Raw genomic sequence first — 23,752 nt, forward strand, 5'->3', positions numbered from 1 at the left:
ATGGTGCAATGAGCAAGGGACTCACATCTGAGTATACCCTTCCACGCTTATGGAGGACAAAATGATTCAGAAAATGGGGTGGTGATGAACAGAGTGTCTGAATTAAGCAGACCACTCTAACCCAGTCCAAAGATCAGGGCTTGATCCATCACCGTTTTTTAGCTCACTGCACCATCCCAGCTCAGAACCTGGCAACATGCAAATTAGTCTGTTCCTGTCCCAGTGTATGATGGGAACAGGGAAAACCTAACTACCAAATCAATTCTTATACTGGGAAGAAAACAAGCTACCGGGGACAGGTTTCTGGCATTTCAGCCGTCGTCGGCCCGGCTTGCTTGAATCCTGATGGTGCAATGAGCAAGGGACTCACATCTGAGTATACCCTTCCACGCTTATGGTGGACAAAATGATCCAGAAAAGGGGGTGGTGATGAACAGAGTGTCTGAATTAAGCAGACCACTCTTACCCACTCCAAAGATCAGGGCTTGATCCAACACCGTTTTTTAGCTCACTGCACCATCCCAGCTTAGAACCTGGCAACATGCAAATTAGTCTGTTCCTGTCCCAGTGCATGATGGGAACAGGGCAAAACCAAACTACCAAGCCAATTCTTATACTGGGAAGGAAACAAGCTACCGGGGACTGGTTTCTGGCATTTCAGCCATCGTCGGCCCGGCTTGTTTGAATCCTGATGGTGCAATGAGCAAGGGACTCACATCTGAGTATACCCTTCCACGCTTATGGTGGACAAAATGATTCAGAAAAGGGGGTGGTGATGAACAGAGTGACTGAATTAAGCAGACCACTCTTACCCAGTACAAAGATCAGGGCTTGATCCATCACCGTTTTTTAGCTCACTGCACCATCCCAGCTCAGAACCTGGCAACATGCAAATGAGTCTGTTCCTGTCCCAGTGCATGATGGGAACAGGGCAAACCAAACTACCAAGCCAATTCCTATACTGGGAAGGAAACAAGCTACCGGGGACCGGTTTCTGGCATTTCAGCCGTCGTCCGCCCGGCTTGCTTGAATCCTGATGGTGCAATGAGCAAGGGACTCACATCTGAGTATACCCTTCCACGCTTATGGTGGACAAAATGATTCAGAAAAGGGGGTGGTGATGAACAGAGTGTCTGAATTAAGCAGACCACTCTTACCCAGTCCAAAGGTCAGGGCTTGATCCATCACCGTTTTTTAGCTCACTGCACCATCCCAGCTCAGAACCTGGCAACATGCAAATTAGTCTGTTCCTGTCCCAGTGCATGATGGGAACAGGGCAAAACCAAACTACCAAGCCAATTCTTATACTGGGAAGGAAACAAGCTACCGGGGACTGGTTTCTGGCATTTCAGCCATCGTCGGCCCGGCTTGTTTGAATCCTGATGGTGCAATGAGCAAGGGACTCACATCTGAGTATACCCTTCCACGCTTATGGTGGACAAAATGATTCAGAAAAGGGGGTGGTGATGAACAGAGTGACTGAATTAAGCAGACCACTCTTACCCAGTCCAAAGATCAGGGCTTGATCCATCACCGTTTTTTAGCTCACTGCACCATCCCAGCTCAGAACCTGGCAACATGCAAATGAGTCTGTTCCTGTCCCAGTGCATGATGGGAACAGGGCAAACCAAACTACCAAGCCAATTCTTATACTGGGAAGGAAACAAGCTACCGGGGACCGGTTTCTGGCATTTCAGCCATCGTCCGCCCGGCTTGCTTGAATCCTGATGGTGCAATGAGCAAGGGACTCACATCTGAGTATACCCTTCCACGCTTATGGTGGACAAAATGATTCAGAAAAGGGGGTGGTGATGAACAGAGTGTCTGAATTAAGCAGACCACTCTTACCCAGTCCAAAGGTCAGGGCTTGATCCATCACCGTTTTTTAGCTCACTGCACCATCCCAGCTCAGAACCTGGCAACATGCAAATTAGTCTGTTCCTGTCCCAGTGCATGATGGGAACAGGGCAAACCAAACTACCAAGCCAATTCTTATACTGGGAAGGAAACAAGCTACCGGGGACCGGTTTCTGGCATTTCAGCCGTCGTCGGCCCGGCTTGCTTGAATCCTGATGGTGCAATGAGCAAGGGACTCACATCTGAGTATACCCTTCCACGCTTATGGTGGACAAAATGATTCAGAAAAGGGGGTGGTGATGAACAGAGTGTCTGAATTAAGCAGACCACTCTTACCCAGTCCAAAGATCAGGGCTTGATCCATCACCGTTTTTTAGCACACTGCACCATCCCAGCTCAGAACCTGGCAACATGCAAATTAGTCTGTTCCTGTCCCAGTGCATGATGGGAACAGGGCAAAGCAAACTACCAAGCCAATTCTTATACTGGGAAGGAAACAAGCTACCGGGGACCGGTTTCTGGCATTTCAGCCGTCGTCGGCATGGCTTGCTTGAATCCTGATGGTGCAATGAGCAAGGGACTCACATCTGAGTACACCCTTCCACGCTTATGGTGGACAAAATGATTCAGAAAAGGGGCCGGGGATGAACAGAGTGTCTGAATTAAGCAGACCACTCTTACCCAGTCCAAAGATCAGGGCTTGATCCATCACCGTTTTTTAGCTCACTGCACCATCCCAGCTCAGAACCTGGCAACATGCAAATTAGTCTGTTCCTGTCCCAGTGCATGATGGGAACAGGGCAAACCAAACTACCAAGCCAATTCTTATACTGGGAAGGGAACAAGCTACCGGGGACCGGTTTCTGGCATTTCAGCCGTCGTCGGCCCGGCTTGCTTGAATCCTGATGGTGCAATGAGCAAGGGACTCACATCTGAGTATACCCTTCCACGCTTATGGTGGACAAAATGATTCAGAAAATGGGGTGGTGATGAACAGAGTGTCTGAATTAAGCAGACCACTCTTACCCAGTCCAAAGATCAGGGCTTGATCCATCACCGTTTTTTAGCTCACTGCACCATCCCAGGTCAGAACCTGGCAACATGCAAATTAGTCTGTTCCTGTCCCAGTGCATGATGGGAACAGGGCAAACCAAACTACCAAGCCAATTCTTATACTGGGAAGGAAACAAGCTACCGGGGACCGGTTTCTGGCATTTCAGCCATCGTCGGCCCGGCTTGCTTGAATCCTGATGGTGCAATGAGCAAGGGACTCACATCTGAGTATACCCTTCCACGCTTATGGTGGACAAAATGATTCAGAAAAGGGGGTGGTGATGAACAGAGTGTCTGAATTAAGCAGACCACTCTTACCCAGTTCAAAGATCAGGGCTTGATCCATCACCGTTTTTTAGCTCACTGCACCATCCCAGCTCAGAACCTGGCAACATGCAAATTAGTCTGTTCCTGTCCCAGTGCATGATGGGAACAGGGCAAACCAAACTACCAAGCCAATTCTCATACTGGGAAGGAAACAAGCTACCGGGGATCGGTTTCTGGCATTTTAGCCATCGTCGGCCCGGCTTGCTTGAATCCTGATGGTGCAATGAGCAAGGGACGCACATCTGAGTATACCCTTTCACGCTTATGGTGGACAAAATGATTCAGAAAAGGGGGTGGTGATGAACAGAGTGTCTGAATTAAGCAGACCACTCTTACCCAGTCCAAAGGTCAGGGCTTGATCCATCACCGTTTTTTAGCTCACTGCACCATCCCAGCTCAGAACCTGGCAACATGCAAATTAGTCTGTTCCTGTCCCAGTGCATGATGGGAACAGGGCAAACCAAACTACCAAGCCAATTCTTATACTGGGAAGGAAACAAGCTACCGGGGACCGGTTTCTGGCATTTCAGCCGTCGTCGGCCCGGCTTGCTTGAATCCTGATGGTGCAATGAGCAAGGGACTCACATCTGAGTATACCCTTCCACGCTTATGGTGGACAAAATGATTCAGAAAAGGGGGTGGTGATGAACAGAGTGTCTGAATTAAGCAGACCACTCTTACCCAGTCCAAAGATCAGGGCTTGATCCATCACCGTTTTTTAGCTCACTGCACCATCCCAGCTCAGAACCTGGCAACATGCAAATTAGTCTGTTCCTGTCCCAGTGTATGATGGGAACAGGGAAAACCTAACTACCAAATCAATTCTTATACTGGGAAGAAAACAAGCTACCGGGGACAGGTTTCTGGCATTTCAGCCGTCGTCGGCCCGGCTTGCTTGAATCCTGATGGTGCAATGAGCAAGGGACTCACATCTGAGTATACCCTTCCACGCTTATGGTGGACAAAATGATTCAGAAAAGGGGGTGGTGATGAACAGAGTGTCTGAATTAAGCAGACCACTCTTACCCAGTCCAAAGATCAGGGCTTGATCCATCACCGTTTTTTAGCTCACTGCACCATCCCAGCTCAGAACCTGGCAACATGCAAATGAGTCTGTTCCTGTCCCAGTGCATGATGGGAACAGGGCAAACCAAACTACCAAGCCAATTCTTATACTGGGAAGGAAGCAAGCTACCGGGGACCGGTTTCTGGCATTTCAGCCATCGTCGGCCCGGCTTGCTTGAATCCTGATGGTGCAATGAGCAAGGGACTCACATCTGAGTATACCCTTCCACGCTTATGGTGGACAAAATGATTCAGAAAAGGGGGTGGTGATGAACAGAGTGTCTGAATTAAGCAGACCACTCTTACCCAGTCCAAAGATCAGGGCTTGATCCAACACCGTTTTTTAGCTCACTGCACCATCCCAGCTTAGAACCTGGCAACATGCAAATTAGTCTGTTCCTGTCCCAGTGCATGATGGGAACAGGGCAAAACCAAACTACCAAGCCAATTCTTATACTGGGAAGGAAACAAGCTACCGGGGACTGGTTTCTGGCATTTCAGCCATCGTCGGCCCGGCTTGTTTGAATCCTGATGGTGCAATGAGCAAGGGACTCACATCTGAGTATACCCTTCCACGCTTATGGTGGACAAAATGATTCAGAAAAGGGGGTGGTGATGAACAGAGTGACTGAATTAAGCAGACCACTCTTACCCAGTCCAAAGATCAGGGCTTGATCCATCACCGTTTTTTAGCTCACTGCACCATCCCAGCTCAGAACCTGGCAACATGCAAATGAGTCTGTTCCTGTCCCAGTGCATGATGGGAACAGGGCAAACCAAACTACCAAGCCAATTCTTATACTGGGAAGGAAACAAGCTACCGGGGACCGGTTTCTGGCATTTCAGCCGTCGTCCGCCCGGCTTGCTTGAATCCTGATGGTGCAATGAGCAAGGGACTCACATCTGAGTATACCCTTCCACGCTTATGGTGGACAAAATGATTCAGAAAAGGGGGTGGTGATGAACAGAGTGTCTGAATTAAGCAGACCACTCTTACCCAGTCCAAAGGTCAGGGCTTGATCCATCACCGTTTTTTAGCTCACTGCACCATCCCAGCTCAGAACCTGGCAACATGCAAATTAGTCTGTTCCTGTCCCAGTGCATGATGGGAACAGGGCAAAACCAAACTACCAAGCCAATTCTTATACTGGGAAGGAAACAAGCTACCGGGGACTGGTTTCTGGCATTTCAGCCATCGTCGGCCCGGCTTGTTTGAATCCTGATGGTGCAATGAGCAAGGGACTCACATCTGAGTATACCCTTCCACGCTTATGGTGGACAAAATGATTCAGAAAAGGGGGTGGTGATGAACAGAGTGACTGAATTAAGCAGACCACTCTTACCCAGTCCAAAGATCAGGGCTTGATCCATCACCGTTTTTTAGCTCACTGCACCATCCCAGCTCAGAACCTGGCAACATGCAAATGAGTCTGTTCCTGTCCCAGTGCATGATGGGAACAGGGCAAACCAAACTACCAAGCCAATTCTTATACTGGGAAGGAAACAAGCTACCGGGGACCGGTTTCTGGCATTTCAGCCGTCGTCGGCCCGGCTTGCTTGAATCCTGATGGTGCAATGAGCAAGGGACTCACATCTGAGTATACCCTTCCACGCTTATGGTGGACAAAATGATTCAGAAAAGGGGGTGGTGATGAACAGAGTGTCTGAATTAAGCAGACCACTCTTACCCAGTCCAAAGATCAATCAATCAATCAATCAATCAGTGACACTTATAAAGCGCGCTACATACCCGTAGGGTCTCAAGGCGCTGGAGGGGGGGGGGTGCCGCTACTGCTCGAACAGCCAGGTCTTCAGCTTCTTCCTGAAGGAGAGGTGGTCTTGGGTCAGGCGCAGGTCGGACGGGAGGGAGTTCCAGGTCTTGGCGGCCAGGTAGGAGAAGGACCTTCCTCCTGTAGTCGCTCTTCGGATGCGGGGGACGGCGGCGAGGGCGTGGTTGGCTGATCGGAGGTGGCGTTTGGGAGCGTAGAAGTTGACTCGGCTGTTGAGGTAGCTCGGGCCTTGGTCGTGTAGGGCTTTGTGTGCGTGGGTGAGGAGGCGGAAGGTGATTCTCTTGTTGACGGGGAGCCAGTGAAGGTCTCTCAGATGTCCGGAGATGTGGCTGGATCGTGGGATGTCGAGGATGAGTCTGGCTGAGGCGTTTTGGATCCGCTGGAGTCTCTTCTGGAGCTTGGCGGTGGTCCCGGCGTAGAGGGCGTTGCCGTAGTCCAGTCGGCTGGTGACGAGGGCCTGGGTGACGGTCTTCCTGGTCTCTGTGGGGATCCACCAGAAGATCTTCCGTAGCATGCGTAGGATGTTGAAGCACGCCGAGGAGACGCTGTTGACTTGCCTGGTCATGGAGAGGGAGGAGTCCAGGATGAAGCCCAGGTTTCGTGCATGGTCTGTCGGTTTGGGTGCGGTGCCCAGGGCGGGAGGCCACCAGGAGTCGTCCCAGGCGGAGGGTGAGGAGCCCAGGATGAGGACCTCCGTCTTGTCCGAGTTCAGTTTCAGGCGGCTGGTCGTCATCCACTCGGCTACCTCTTTCATCCCTTCGTGCAGGTTGGCTCTGGCGGCGGCGGGGTCGTTGGTCAGGGAGAGGATCAGCTGGGTGTCGTCGGCGTAGGAGATTATGCTGAGGTGGTGTTTGCGTACGATGGCCGCGAGGGGGCTCATGTAGACGTTGAAGAGGGTGGGGCTCAGGGATGATCCTTGGGGGACGCCGCAGATGACTTCGGAGGCCTCTGACTTGTACGGTGGTAGGCGGACTCTCTGTGTTCTTCCGTCGAGGAAGGAGATGATCCATTCCAGCGCCTTGTCCTGGATTCCGATGTTGCTGAGGCGCCGTACTAGGGTGCGGTGGCAGACCGTGTCGAATGCCGCGGAGAGGTCTAGGAGGATGAGGGCCGCTGTTTCTCCATTGTCCATCAGGGCTCGGATGTCATCGGTGGCGGCGATGAGGGCGGTCTCGGTGCTGTGTTTGGCTCGGAAGCCGGACTGTGAGGGGTCGAGGGATCCGTTCGTCTCGAGGAAGGCGGCCATCTGCTTGTTGACGGTCTTCTCGATGACTTTGGCTGGAAACGGGAGAAGCGAGATGGGGCGGTAATTCTTGAGGTCGGTGGGGTCCGCTGTTGGTTTCTTGAGTAGAGCGCTGAGTTCGGCGTGTTTCCAGCTTTCAGGGAAGATGGCGGTGTCGAAGGAGGTGTTGATGATGTCTCGCAGGTGGGGTGCGATGACAGCGTCGGCCTTGTTGAAGACGTGGTGAGGGCAGGGGTCGGTCGGTGATCAGGGCTTGATCCATCACCGTTTTTTAGCTCACTGCACCATCCCAGCTCAGAACCTGGCAACATGCAAATTAGTCTGTTCCTGTCCCAGTGCATGATGGGAACAGGGCAAACCAAACTACCAAGCCAATTCTTATACTGGGAAGGAAACAAGCTACCGGGGACCAGTTTCTGGCATTTCAGCCTTCGTCGGCCCGGCGTGCTTGAATCCTGATGGTGCAATGAGCAAGGGACTCACATCTGAGTACACCCTTCCACGCTTATGGTGGACAAAATGATTCAGAAAAGGGGGTGGTGATGAACAGAGTGTCTGAATTAAGCAGACCACTCTTACCAAGTCCAAAGATCAGGGCTTGATCCATCACGTTTTTTAGCTCACTGCACCATCCCAGCTCAGAACCTGGCAACATGCAAATTAGTCTGTTCCTGTCCCAGTGCATGATGGGAACAGGGCAAACCAAACTCCAAGCCAATTCTTATACTGGGAAGGAAACAAGCTACTGGGGACCGGTTACTGGCATTTCAGCCGTCGTCGGCCCGGCTTGCTTGAATCCTGATGGTGCAATGAGCAAGGGATTCACACCTGAGTATACCCTTCCACGCTTATGGTGGACAAAATGATTCAGAAAAGGGGGTGGTGATGAACAGAGTGTCTGAATTAAGCAGACCACTCTTACCCAGTCCAAAGATCAGGGCTGGATCCATCACCGTTTTTTAGCTCACTGCACCATCCCAGCTCAGAACCTGGCAACATGCAAATTAGTCTGTTCCTGTCCCAGTGCATGATGGGAACAGGGCAAACCAAACTACCAAGCCAGTTCTTATACTGGGAAGGAAACAAGCTACCGGGGACCGGTTTCTGGCATTTCAGCCGTCGTCGGCCCGGCTTGCTTGAATCCTGATGGTGCAATGAGCAAGGGACTCACATCTGAGTATACCCTTCCACGCTTATGGTGGACAAAATGATTCAGAAAGGGGGGTGGTGATGAACAGAGTGTCTGAATTAAGCAGACCACTCTTACCCAGTCCAAAGATCAGGGCTTGATCCATCACCGTTTTTTAGCTCACTGCACCATCCCAGCTCAGAACCTGGCAACATGCAAATTAGTCTGTTCCTGTCCCAGTGCATGATGGGAACAGGGCAAACCAAACTACCAAGCCAATTTTTATACTGGGAAGGAAACAAGCTACCGGGGACCGGTTTCTGGCATTTCAGCCATCGTCGGCCCGGCTTGCTTGAATCCTGATGGTGCAATGAGCAAGGGACTCACATCTGAGTATACCCTTCCACGCTTATGGTGGACAAAATGATTCAGAAAAGGGGGTGGTGATGAACAAAGTGTCTGAATTAAGCAGACCACTCTTACCCAGTCCAAAGATCAGGGCTTGATCCATCACCGTTTTTTAGCTCACTGCACCATCCCAGCTCAGAACCTGGCAACATGCAAATTAGTCTGTTCCTGTCCCAGTGTATGATGGGAACAGGGAAAACCTAACTACCAAATCAATTCTTATACTGGGAAGAAAACAAGCTACCGGGGACAGGTTTCTGGCATTTCAGCCGTCGTCGGCCCGGCTTGCTTGAATCCTGATGGTGCAATGAGCAAGGGACTCACATCTGAGTATACCCTTCCACGCTTATGGTGGACAAAATGATTCAGAAAAGGGGGTGGTGATGAACAGAGTGACTGAATTAAGCAGACCACTCTTACCCAGTACAAAGATCAGGGCTTGATCCATCACCGTTTTTTAGCTCACTGCACCATCCCAGCTCAGAACCTGGCAACATGCAAATGAGTCTGTTCCTGTCCCAGTGCATGATGGGAACAGGGCAAACCAAACTACCAAGCCAATTCTTATACTGGGAAGGAAACAAGCTACCGGGGACCGGTTTCTGGCATTTCAGCCGTCGTCCGCCCGGCTTGCTTGAATCCTGATGGTGCAATGAGCAAGGGACTCACATCTGAGTATACCCTTCCACGCTTATGGTGGACAAAATGATTCAGAAAAGGGGGTGGTGATGAACAGAGTGTCTGAATTAAGCAGACCACTCTTACCCAGTCCAAAGGTCAGGGCTTGATCCATCACCGTTTTTTAGCTCACTGCACCATCCCAGCTCAGAACCTGGCAACATGCAAATTAGTCTGTTCCTGTCCCAGTGCATGATGGGAACAGGGCAAAACCAAACTACCAAGCCAATTCTTATACTGGGAAGGAAACAAGCTACCGGGGACTGGTTTCTGGCATTTCAGCCATCGTCGGCCCGGCTTGTTTGAATCCTGATGGTGCAATGAGCAAGGGACTCACATCTGAGTATACCCTTCCACGCTTATGGTGGACAAAATGATTCAGAAAAGGGGGTGGTGATGAACAGAGTGACTGAATTAAGCAGACCACTCTTACCCAGTCCAAAGATCAGGGCTTGATCCATCACCGTTTTTTAGCTCACTGCACCATCCCAGCTCAGAACCTGGCAACATGCAAATGAGTCTGTTCCTGTCCCAGTGCATGATGGGAACAGGGCAAACCAAACTACCAAGCCAATTCTTATACTGGGAAGGAAACAAGCTACCGGGGACCGGTTTCTGGCATTTCAGCCGTCGTCCGCCCGGCTTGCTTGAATCCTGATGGTGCAATGAGCAAGGGACTCACATCTGAGTATACCCTTCCACGCTTATGGTGGACAAAATGATTCAGAAAAGGGGGTGGTGATGAACAGAGTGTCTGAATTAAGCAGACCACTCTTACCCAGTCCAAAGGTCAGGGCTTGATCCATCACCGTTTTTTAGCTCACTGCACCATCCCAGCTCAGAACCTGGCAACATGCAAATTAGTCTGTTCCTGTCCCAGTGCATGATGGGAACAGGGCAAACCAAACTACCAAGCCAATTCTTATACTGGGAAGGAAACAAGCTACCGGGGACCGGTTTCTGGCATTTCAGCCGTCGTCGGCCCGGCTTGCTTGAATCCTGATGGTGCAATGAGCAAGGGACTCACATCTGAGTATACCCTTCCACGCTTATGGTGGACAAAATGATTCAGAAAAGGGGGTGGTGATGAACAGAGTGTCTGAATTAAGCAGACCACTCTTACCCAGTCCAAAGATCAGGGCTTGATCCATCACCGTTTTTTAGCACACTGCACCATCCCAGCTCAGAACCTGGCAACATGCAAATTAGTCTGTTCCTGTCCCAGTGCATGATGGGAACAGGGCAAAGCAAACTACCAAGCCAATTCTTATACTGGGAAGGAAACAAGCTACCGGGGACCGGTTTCTGGCATTTCAGCCGTCGTCGGCATGGCTTGCTTGAATCCTGATGGTGCAATGAGCAAGGGACTCACATCTGAGTACACCCTTCCACGCTTATGGTGGACAAAATGATTCAGAAAAGGGGGTGGGGATGAACAGAGTGTCTGAATTAAGCAGACCACTCTTACCCAGTCCAAAGATCAGGGCTTGATCCATCACCGTTTTTTAGCTCACTGCACCATCCCAGCTCAGAACCTGGCAACATGCAAATTAGTCTGTTCCTGTCCCAGTGCATGATGGGAACAGGGCAAACCAAACTACCAAGCCAATTCTTATACTGGGAAGGGAACAAGCTACCGGGGACCGGTTTCTGGCATTTCAGCCGTCGTCGGCCCGGCTTGCTTGAATCCTGATGGTGCAATGAGCAAGGGACTCACATCTGAGTATACCCTTCCACGCTTATGGTGGACAAAATGATTCAGAAAATGGGGTGGTGATGAACAGAGTGTCTGAATTAAGCAGACCACTCTTACCCAGTCCAAAGATCAGGGCTTGATCCATCACCGTTTTTTAGCTCACTGCACCATCCCAGGTCAGAACCTTGGAACATGCAAATTAGTCTGTTCCTGTCCCAGTGCATGATGGGAACAGGTCAAACCAAACTACCAAGCCAATTCTTATACTGGGAAGGAAACAAGCTACCGGGGACCGGTTTCTGGCATTTCAGCCATCGTCGGCCCGGCTTGCTTGAATCCTGATGGTGCAATGAGCAAGGGACTCACATCTGAGTATACCCTTCCACGCTTATGGTGGACAAAATGATTCAGAAAAGGGGGTGGTGATGAACAGAGTGTCTGAATTAAGCAGACCACTCTTACCCAGTTCAAAGATCAGGGCTTGATCCATCACCGTTTTTTAGCTCACTGCACCATCCCAGCTCAGAACCTGGCAACATGCAAATTAGTCTGTTCCTGTCCCAGTGCATGATGGGAACAGGGCAAACCAAACTACCAAGCCAATTCTCATACTGGGAAGGAAACAAGCTACCGGGGATCGGTTTCTGGCATTTTAGCCATCGTCGGCCCGGCTTGCTTGAATCCTGATGGTGCAATGAGCAAGGGACGCACATCTGAGTATACCCTTTCACGCTTATGGTGGACAAAATGATTCAGAAAAGGGGGTGGTGATGAACAGAGTGTCTGAATTAAGCAGACCACTCTTACCCAGTCCAAAGGTCAGGGCTTGATCCATCACCGTTTTTTAGCTCACTGCACCATCCCAGCTCAGAACCTGGCAACATGCAAATTAGTCTGTTCCTGTCCCAGTGCATGATGGGAACAGGGCAAACCAAACTACCAAGCCAATTCTTATACTGGGAAGGAAACAAGCTACCGGGGACCGGTTTCTGGCATTTCAGCCGTCGTCGGCCCGGCTTGCTTGAATCCTGATGGTGCAATGAGCAAGGGACTCACATCTGAGTATACCCTTCCACGCTTATGGTGGACAAAATGATTCAGAAAAGGGGGTGGTGATGAACAGAGTGTCTGAATTAAGCAGACCACTCTTACCCAGTCCAAAGATCAGGGCTTGATCCATCACCGTTTTTTAGCTCACTGCACCATCCCAGCTCAGAACCTGGCAACATGCAAATTAGTCTGTTTCTGTCCCAGTGTATGATGGGAACAGGGAAAACCTAACTACCAAATCAATTCTTATACTGGGAAGAAAACAAGCTACCGGGGACAGGTTTCTGGCATTTCAGCCGTCGTCGGCCCGGCTTGCTTGAATCCTGATGGTGCAATGAGCAAGGGACTCACATCTGAGTATACCCTTCCACGCTTATGGTGGACAAAATGATTAAGAAAAGGGGGTGGTGATGAACAGAGTGTCTGAATTAAGCAGACCACTCTTACCCAGTCCAAAGATCAGGGCTTGATCCATCACCGTTTTTTAGCTCACTGCACCATCCCAGCTCAGAACCTGGCAACATGCAAATGAGTCTGTTCCTGTCCCAGTGCATGATGGGAACAGGGCAAACCAAACTACCAAGCCAATTCTTATACTGGGAAGGAAGCAAGCTACCGGGGACCGGTTTCTGGCATTTCAGCCATCGTCGGCCCGGCTTGCTTGAATCCTGATGGTGCAATGAGCAAGGGACTCACATCTGAGTATACCCTTCCACGCTTATGGTGGACAAAATGATTCAGAAAAGGGGGTGGTGATGAACAGAGTGTCTGAATTAAGCAGACCACTCTTAGCCAGTCCAAAGATCAGGGCTTGATCCAACACCGTTTTTTAGCTCACTGCACCATCCCAGCTTAGAACCTGGCAACATGCAAATTAGTCTGTTCCTGTCCCAGTGCATGATGGGAACAGGGCAAAACCAAACTACCAAGCCAATTCTTATACTGGGAAGGAAACAAGCTACCGGGGACTGGTTTCTGGCATTTCAGCCATCGTCGGCCCGGCTTGTTTGAATCCTGATGGTGCAATGAGCAAGGGACTCACATCTGAGTATACCCTTCCACGCTTATGGTGGACAAAATGATTCAGAAAAGGGGGTGGTGATGAACAGAGTGACTGAATTAAGCAGACCACTCTTACCCAGTCCAAAGATCAGGGCTTGATCCATCACCGTTTTTTAGCTCACTGCACCATCCCAGCTCAGAACCTGGCAACATGCAAATGAGTCTGTTCCTGTCCCAGTGCATGATGGGAACAGGGCAAACCAAACTACCAAGCCAATTCTTATACTGGGAAGGAAACAAGCTACCGGGGACCGGTTTCTGGCATTTCAGCCGTCGTCCGCCCGGCTTGCTTGAATCCTGATGGTGCAATGAGCAAGGGACTCACATCTGAGTATACCCTTCCACGCTTATGGTGGACAAAATGATTCAGAAAAGGGGGTGGTGATGAACAGAGTGTCTGAATTAAGCAGACCACTCTTACCCAGTCCAAAGGTCAGGGCTTGATCCATCACCGTTTTTTAGCTCACTGCACCATCCCAGCTCAGAACCTGGCAACATGCAAATTAGTCTGTTCCTGTCCCAGTGCATGATGGGAACAGGGCAAAACCAAACTACCAAGCCAATTCTTATACTGGGAAGGAAACAAGCTACCGGGGACTGGTTTCTGGCATTTCAGCCATCGTCGGCCCGGCTTGTTTGAATCCTGATGGTGCAATGAGCAAGGGACTCACATCTGAGTATACCCTTCCACGCTTATGGTGGACAAAATGATTCAGAAAAGGGGGTGGTGATGAACAGAGTGACTGAATTAAGCAGACCACTCTTACCCAGTCCAAAGATCAGGGCTTGATCCATCACCGTTTTTTAGCTCACTGCACCATCCCAGCTCAGAACCTGGCAACATGCAAATGAGTCTGTTCCTGTCCCAGTGCATGATGGGAACAGGGCAAACCAAACTACCAAGCCAATTCTTATACTGGGAAGGAAACAAGCTACCGGGGACCGGTTTCTGGCATTTCAGCCGTCGTCGGCCCGGCTTGCTTGAATCCTGATGGTGCAATGAGCAAGGGACTCACATCTGAGTATACCCTTCCACGCTTATGGTGGACAAAATGATTCAGAAAAGGGGGTGGTGATGAACAGAGTGTCTGAATTAAGCAGACCACTCTTACCCAGTCCAAAGATCAATCAATCAATCAATCAATCAGTGACACTTATAAAGCGCGCTACATACCCGTAGGGTCTCAAGGCGCTGGAGGGGGGGGGGGTGCCGCTACTGCTCGAACAGCCAGGTCTTCAGCTTCTTCCTGAAGGAGAGGTGGTCTTGGGTCAGGCGCAGGTCGGACGGGAGGGAGTTCCAGGTCTTGGCGGCCAGGTAGGAGAAGGACCTTCCTCCTGTAGTCGCTCTTCGGATGCGGGGGACGGCGGCGAGGGCGTGGTTGGCTGATCGGAGGTGGCGTTTGGGAGCGTAGAAGTTGACTCGGCTGTTGAGGTAGCTCGGGCCTTGGTCGTGTAGGGCTTTGTGTGCGTGGGTGAGGAGGCGGAAGGTGATTCTCTTGTTGACGGGGAGCCAGTGAAGGTCTCTCAGATGTCCGGAGATGTGGCTGGATCGTGGGATGTCGAGGATGAGTCTGGCTGAGGCGTTTTGGATCCGCTGGAGTCTCTTCTGGAGCTTGGCGGTGGTCCCGGCGTAGAGGGCGTTGCCGTAGTCCAGTCGGCTGGTGACGAGGGCCTGGGTGACGGTCTTCCTGGTCTCTGTGGGGATCCACCAGAAGATCTTCCGTAGCATGCGTAGGATGTTGAAGCACGCCGAGGAGACGCTGTTGACTTGCCTGGTCATGGAGAGGGAGGAGTCCAGGATGAAGCCCAGGTTTCGTGCATGGTCTGTCGGTTTGGGTGCGGTGCCCAGGGCGGGAGGCCACCAGGAGTCGTCCCAGGCGGAGGGTGAGGAGCCCAGGATGAGGACCTCCGTCTTGTCCGAGTTCAGTTTCAGGCGGCTGGTCGTCATCCACTCGGCTACCTCTTTCATCCCTTCGTGCAGGTTGGCTCTGGCGGCGGCGGGGTCGTTGGTCAGGGAGAGGATCAGCTGGGTGTCGTCGGCGTAGGAGATTATGCTGAGGTGGTGTTTGCGTACGATGGCCGCGAGGGGGCTCATGTAGACGTTGAAGAGGGTGGGGCTCAGGGATGATCCTTGGGGGACGCCGCAGATGACTTCGGAGGCCTCTGACTTGTACGGTGGTAGGCGGACTCTCTGTGTTCTTCCGTCGAGGAAGGAGATGATCCATTCCAGCGCCTTGTCCTGGATTCCGATGTTGCTGAGGCGCCGTACTAGGGTGCGGTGGCAGACCGTGTCGAATGCCGCGGAGAGGTCTAGGAGGATGAGGGCCGCTGTTTCTCCATTGTCCATCAGGGCTCAGATGTCATCGGTGGCGGCGATGAGGGCGGTCTCGGTGCTGTGTTTGGCTCGGAAGCCGGACTGTGAGGGGTCGAGGGATCCGTTAGTCTCGAGGAAGGCGGCCATCTGCTTGTTGACGGTCTTCTCGATGTCTTTGGCTGGAAACGGGAGAAGCGAGATGGGGCGGTAATTCTTGAGGTCGGTGGGGTCCGCTGTTGGTTTCTTGAGTAGAGCGCTGAGTTCGGCGTGTTTCCAGCTTTCAGGGAAGATGGCGGTGTCGAAGGAGGTGTTGATGATGTCTCGCAGGTGGGGTGCGATGACAGCGTCGGCCTTGTTGAAGACGTGGTGAGGGCAGGGGTCGGTCGGTGATCAGGGCTTGATCCATCACCGTTTTTTAGCTCACTGCACCATCCCAGCTCAGAACCTGGCAACATGCAAATTAGTCTGTTCCTGTCCCAGTGCATGATGGGAACAGGGCAAACCAAACTACCAAGCCAATTCTTATACTGGGAAGGAAACAAGCTACCGGGGACCAGTTTCTGGCATTTCAGCCTTCGTCGGCCCGGCGTGCTTGAATCCTGATGGTGCAATGAGCAAGGGACTCACATCTGAGTACACCCTTCCACGCTTATGGTGGACAAAATGATTCAGAAAAGGGGGTGGTGATGAACAGAGTGTCTGAATTAAGCAGACCACTCTTACCCAGTCCAAAGATCAGGGCTTGATCCATCACCGTTTTTTAGCTCACTGCACCATCCCAGCTCAGAACCTGGCAACATGCAAATTAGTCTGTTCCTGTCCCAGTGCATGATGGGAACAGGGCAAACCAAACTACCAAGCTAATTCTTATACTGGGAAGGAAACAAGCTACCGGGGACCGGTTTCTGGCATTTCAGCCGTCGTCGGCCCGGCTTGCTTGAATCCTGATGGTGCAATGAGCAAGGGACTCACATCTGAGTATACCCTTCCACGCTTATGGTGGACAAAATGATTCAGAAAATGGGGTGGTGATGAACAGAGTGTCTGAATTAAGCAGACCACTCTTACCCAGTCCAAAGATCAGGGCTTGATCCATCACCGTTTTTTAGCTCACTGCACCATCCCAGCTCAGAACCTGGCAACATGCAAATTAGTCTGTTCCTGTCCCAGTGCATGATGGGGACAGGGCAAAACCAAACTACCAAGCCAATTCTTATACTGAGAAGGAAACAAGCTACCGGGGACTGGTTTCTGGCATTTCAGCCATCGTCGGCCCGGCTTGTTTGAATCCTGATGGTGCAATGAGCAAGGGACTCACATCTGAGTATACCCTTCCACGCTTATGGTGGACAAAATGATTCAGAAAAGGGGGTGGTGATGAACAGAGTGTCTGAATTAAGCAGACCACTCTTACCCAGTCCAAAGATCAGGGCTTGATCCATCACCGTTTTTTAGCTCACTGCACCATCCCAGCTTGGAACCTGGCAACATGCAAATTAGTCTGTTCCTGTCCCAGTGCATGATGGGAACAGGGCAAAACCAAACTACCAAGCCAATTCTTATACTGAGAAGGAAACAAGCTACCGGGGACTGGTTTCTGGCATTTCAGCCATCGTCGGCCCGGCTTGTTTGAATCCTGATGGTGCAATGAGCAAGGGACTCACATCTGAGTATACCCTTCCACGCTTATGGTGGACAAAATGATTCAGAAAAGGGGGTGGTGATGAACAGAGTGTCTGAATTAAGCAGACCACTCTTACCCAGTCCAAAGATCAGGGCTTGATCCATCACCGTTTTTTAGCTCACTGCACCATCCCAGCTCAGAACCTGGCAACATGCAAATGAGTCTGTTCCTGTCCCAGTGCATGATGGGAACAGGGCAAACCAAACTACCAAGCCAATTCTTATACTGGGAAGGAAACAAGCTACCGGGGACCGGTTTCTGGCATTTCAGCCGTCGTCGGCCCGGCTTGCTTGAATCCTGATGGTGCAATGAGCAAGGGACTCACATCTGAGTATACCCTTCCACGCTTATGGTGGACAAAATGATTCAGAAAAGGGGGTGGTGATGAACAGAGTGTCTGAATTAAGCAGACCACTCTTACCCAGTCCAAAGATCAGGGCTTGATCCATCACCGTTTTTTAGCTCACTGCACCATCCCAGCTCAGAACCTGGCAACATGCAAATTAGTCTGTTCCTGTCCCAGTGCATGATGGGAACAGGGCAAACCAAACTACCAAGCCAATTCTTATACTGGGAAGGAAACAAGCTACCGGGGACCGGTTTCTGGCATTTCAGCCGTCGTCGGCCCGGCTTGCTTGAATCCTGATGGTGCAATGAGCAAGGGACTCACATCTGAGTATACCCTTCCACGCTTATGGTGGACAAAATGATTCAGAAAAGGGGGTGGTGATGAACAGAGTGTCTGAATTAAGCTGACCACTCTTACCCAGTCCAAAGATCAGGGCTTGATCCATCACCGTTTTTTAGCTCACTGCACCATCCCAGCTCAGAACCTGGCAACATGCAAATTAGTCTGTTCCTGTCCCAGTGCATGATGGGAACAGGGCAAACCAAACTACCAAGCCAATTCTTATACTGGGAAGGAAACAAGCTACCGGGGACCAGTTTCTGGCATTTCAGCCATCGTCGGCCCGGCTTGTTTGAATCCTGATGGTGCAATGAGCAAGGGACTCACATCTGAGTATACCCTTCCACGCTTATGGTGGACAAAATGATTCAGAAAAGGGGGTGGTGATGAACAGAGTGACTGAATTAAGCAGACCACTCTTACCCAGTCCAAAGATCAGGGCTTGATCCATCACCGTTTTTTAGCTCACTGCACCATCCCAGCTCAGAACCTGGCAACATGCAAATGAGTCTGTTCCTGTCCCAGTGCATGATGGGAACAGGGCAAACCAAACTACCAAGCCAATGCTTATACTGGGAAGGAAACAAGCTACCGGGGACCGGTTTCTGGCATTTCAGCCGTCGTCCGCCCGGCTTGCTTGAATCCTGATGGTGCAATGAGCAAGGGACTCACATCTGAGTATACCCTTCCACGCTTATGGTGGACAAAATGATTCAGAAAAGGGGGTGGTGATGAACAGAGTGTCTGAATTAAGCAGACCACTCTTACCCAGTCCAAAGGTCAGGGCTTGATCCATCACCGTTTTTTAGCTCACTGCACCATTCCAGCTCAGAACCTGGCAACATGCAAATTAGTCTGTTCCTGTCCCAGTGCATGATGGGAACAGGGCAAACCAAACTACCAAGCCAATTCTTATACTGGGAAGGAAACAAGCTACCGGGGACCGGTTTCTGGCATTTCAGCCGTCGTCGGCCCGGCTTGCTTGAATCCTGATGGTGCAATGAGCAAGGGACTCACATCTGAGTATACCCTTCCACGCTTATGGTGGACAAAATGATTCAGAAAATGGGGTGGTGATGAACAGAGTGTCTGAATTAAGCAGACCACTCTTACCCAGTCCAAAGATCAGGGCTTGATCCATCACCGTTTTTTAGCTCACTGCACCATCCCAGCTCAGAACCTGGCAACATGCAAATTAGTCTGTTCCTGTCCCAGTGCATGATGGGAACAGGGCAAACCAAACTACCAAGCCAATTCTTATACTGGGAAGGAAACAAGCTACCGGGGACCGGTTTCTGGCATTTCAGCCATCGTCGGCCCGGCTTGCTTGAATCCTGATGGTGCAATGAGCAAGGGACTCACATCTGAGTATACCCTTCCACGCTTATGGTGGACAAAATGATTCAGAAAAGGGGGTGGTGATGAACAGAGTGTCTGAATTAAGCAGACCACTCTTACCCAGTCCAAAGATCAGGGCTTGATCCATCACCGTTTTTTAGCTCACTGCACCATCCCAGCTCAGAACCTGGCAACATGCAAATTAGTCTGTTCCTGTCCCAGTGCATGATGGGAACAGGGCAAACCAAACTACCAAGCCAATTCTCATACTGGGAAGGAAACAAGCTACCGGGGACCGGTTTCTGGCATTTCAGCCGTCGTCGGCCCGGCTTGCTTGAATCCTGATGGTGCAATGAGCAAGGGACTCACATCTGAGTATACCCTTCCACGCTTATGGTGGACAAAATGATTCAGAAAAGGGGGTGGTGATGAACAAAGTGTCTGAATTAAGCAGACCACTCTTACCCAGTCCAAAGATCAGGGCTTGATCCATCACCGTTTTTTAGCTCACTGCACCATCCCAGCTCAGAACCTGGCAACATGCAAATTAGTCTGTTCCTGTCCCAGTGTATGATGGGAACAGGGAAAACCTAACTACCAAATCAATTCTTATACTGAGAAGAAAACAAGCTACCGGGGACAGGTTTCTGGCATTTCAGCCGTCGTCGGCCCGGCTTGCTTGAATCCTGATGGTGCAATGAGCAAGGGACTCACATCTGAGTATACCCTTCCACGCTTATGGTGGACAAAATGATTCAGAAAAGGGGGTGGTGATGAACAGAGTGTCTGAATTAAGCAGACCACTCTTACCCAGTCCAAAGATCAGGGCTTGATCCATCACCGTTTTTTAGCTCACTGCACCATCCCAGCTCAGAACCTGGCAACATGCAAATGAGTCTGTTCCTGTCCCAGTGCATGATGGGAACAGGGCAAACCAAACTACCAAGCCAATTCTTATACTGGGAAGGAAACAAGCTACCGGGGACCGGTTTCTGGCATTTCAGCCATCGTCGGCCCGGCTTGCTTGAATCCTGATGGTGCAATGAGCAAGGGACTCACATCTGAGTATACCCTTCCACGCTTATGGTGGACAAAATGATTCAGAAAAGGGGGTGGTGATGAACAGAGTGTCTGAATTAAGCAGACCACTCTTACCCAGTCCAAAGATCAGGGCTTGATCCAACACCGTTTTTTAGCTCACTGCACCATCCCAGCTTAGAACCTGGCAACATGCAAATTAGTCTGTTCCTGTCCCAGTGCATGATGGGAACAGGGCAAAACCAAACTACCAAGCCAATTCTTATACTGGGAAGGAAACAAGCTACCGGGGACTGGTTTCTGGCATTTCAGCCATCGTCGGCCCGGCTTGTTTGAATCCTGATGGTGCAATGAGCAAGGGACTCACATCTGAGTATACCCTTCCACGCTTATGGTGGACAAAATGATTCAGAAAAGGGGGTGGTGATGAACAGAGTGACTAAATTAAGCAGACCACTCTTACCCAGTCCAAAGATCAGGGCTTGATCCATCACCGTTTTTTAGCTCACTGCACCATCCCAGCTCAGAACCTGGCAACATGCAAATGAGTCTGTTCCTGTCCCAGTGCATGATGGGAACAGGGCAAACCAAACTACCAAGCCAATTCTTATACTGGGAAGGAAACAAGCTACCGGGGACCGGTTTCTGGCATTTCAGCCGTCGTCCGCCCGGCTTGCTTGAATCCTGATGGTGCAATGAGCAAGGGACTCACATCTGAGTATACCCTTCCACGCTTATGGTGGACAAAATGATTCAGAAAAGGGGGTGGTGATGAACAGAGTGTCTGAATTAAGCAGACCACTCTTACCCAGTCCAAAGGTCAGGGCTTGATCCATCACCGTTTTTTAGCTCACTGCACCATCCCAGCTCAGAACCTGGCAACATGCAAATTAGTCTGTTCCTGTCCCAGTGCATGATGGGAACAGGGCAAAACCAAACTACCAAGCCAATTCTTATACTGGGTAGGAAACAAGCTACCGGGGACTGGTTTCTGGCATTTCAGCCATCGTCGGCCCGGCTTGTTTGAATCCTGATGGTGCAATGAGCAAGGGACTCACATCTGAGTATACCCTTCCACGCTTATGGTGGACAAAATGATTCAGAAAAGGGGGTGGTGATGAACAGAGTGACTGAATTAAGCAGACCACTCTTACCCAGTCCAAAGATCAGGGCTTGATCCATCACCGTTTTTAGCTCACTGCACCATCCCAGCTCAGAACCTGGCAACATGCAAATGAGTCTGTTCCTGTCCCAGTGCATGATGGGAACAGGGCAAACCAAACTACCAAGCCAATTCTTATACTGGGAAGGAAACAAGCTACCGGGGACCGGTTTCTGGCATTTCAGCCGTCGTCCGCCCGGCTTGCTTGAATCCTGATGGTGCAATGAGCAAGGGACTCACATCTGAGTATACCCTTCCACGCTTATGGTGGACAAAATGATTCAGAAAAGGGGGTGGTGATGAACAGAGTGTCTGAATTAAGCAGACCACTCTTACCCAGTCCAAAGGTCAGGGCTTGATCCATCACCGTTTTTTAGCTCACTGCACCATCCCAGCTCAGAACCTGGCAACATGCAAATTAGTCTGTTCCTGTCCCAGTGCATGATGGGAACAGGGCAAACCAAACTACCAAACTACCAAGCCAATTCTTATACTGGGAAGGAAACAAGCTACCGGGGACCGGTTTCTGGCATTTCAGCCGTCGTCGGCCCGGCTTGCTTGAATCCTGATGGTGCAATGAGCAAGGGACTCACATCTGAGTATACCCTTCCACGCTTATGGTGGACAAAATGATTCAGAAAAGGGGGTGGTGATGAACAGAGTGTCTGAATTAAGCAGACCACTCTTACCCAGTCCAAAGGTCAGGGCTTGATCCATCACCGTTTTTTAGCTCACTGCACCATCCCAGCTCAGAACCTGGCAACATGCAAATTAGTCTGTTCCTGTCCCAGTGCATGATGGGAACAGGGCAAACCAAACTACCAAGCCAATTCTTATACTGGGAAGGAAACAAGCTACCGGGGACCGGTTTCTGGCATTTCAGCCGTCGTCGGCCCGGCTTGCTTGAATCCTGATGGTGCAATGAGCAAGGGACTCACATCTGAGTATACCCTTCCACGCTTATGGTGGACAAAATGATTCAGAAAAGGGGGTGGTGATGAACAGAGTGTCTGAATTAAGCAGACCACTCTTACCCAGTCCAAAGATCAGGGCTTGATCCATCACCGTTTTTTAGCACACTGCACCATCCCAGCTCAGAACCTGGCAACATGCAAATTAGTCTGTTCCTGTCCCAGTGCATGATGGGAACAGGGCAAACCAAACTACCAAGCCAATTCTTATACTGGGAAGGAAACAAGCTACCGGGGACCGGTTTCTGGCATTTCAGCCGTCGTCGGCATGGCTTGCTTGAATCCTGATGGTGCAATGAGCAAGGGACTCACATCTGAGTACACCCTTCCACGCTTATGGTGGACAAAATGATTCAGAAAAGGGGGTGGTGATGAACAGAGTGTCTGAATTAAGCAGACCACTCTTACCCAGTCCAAAGATCAGGGCTTGATCCATCACCGTTTTTTAGCTCACTGCACCATCCCAGCTCAGAACCTGGCAACATGCAAATTAGTCTGTTCCTGTCCCAGTGCATGATGGGAACAGGGCAAACCAAACTACCAAGCCAATTCTTATACTGGGAAGGGAACAAGCTACTGGGGACCGGTTTCTGGCATTTCAGCCGTCGTCGGCCCGGCTTGCTTGAATCCTGATGGTGCAATGAGCAAGGGACTCACATCTGAGTATACCCTTCCACGCTTATGGTGGACAAAATGATTCAGAAAATGGGGTGGTGATGAACAGAGTGTCTGAATTAAGCAGACCACTCTTACCCAGTCCAAAGATCAGGGCTTGATCCATCACCGTTTTTTAGCTCACTGCACCATCCCAGCTCAGAACCTGGCAACATGCAAATTAGTCTGTTCCTGTCCCAGTGCATGATGGGAACAGGGCAAACCAAACTACCAAGCCAATTCTTATACTGGGAAGGAAACAAGCTACCGGGGACCGGTTTCTGGCATTTCAGCCATCGTCGGCCCGGCTTGCTTGAATCCTGATGGTGCAATGAGCAAGGGACTCACATCTGAGTATACCCTTCCACGCTTATGGTGGACAAAATGATTCAGAAAAGGGGGTGGTGATGAACAGAGTGTCTGAATTAAGCAGACCACTCTTACCCAGTCCAAAGATCAGGGCTTGATCCATCACCGTTTTTTAGCTCACTGCACCATCCCAGCTCAGAACCTGGCAACATGCAAATTAGTCTGTTCCTGTCCCA

Source organism: Lissotriton vulgaris, chromosome 6, assembly GCF_964263255.1.
Source record: "Lissotriton vulgaris chromosome 6, aLisVul1.2, whole genome shotgun sequence".
NCBI lineage: Eukaryota > Metazoa > Chordata > Amphibia > Caudata > Salamandridae > Lissotriton > Lissotriton vulgaris.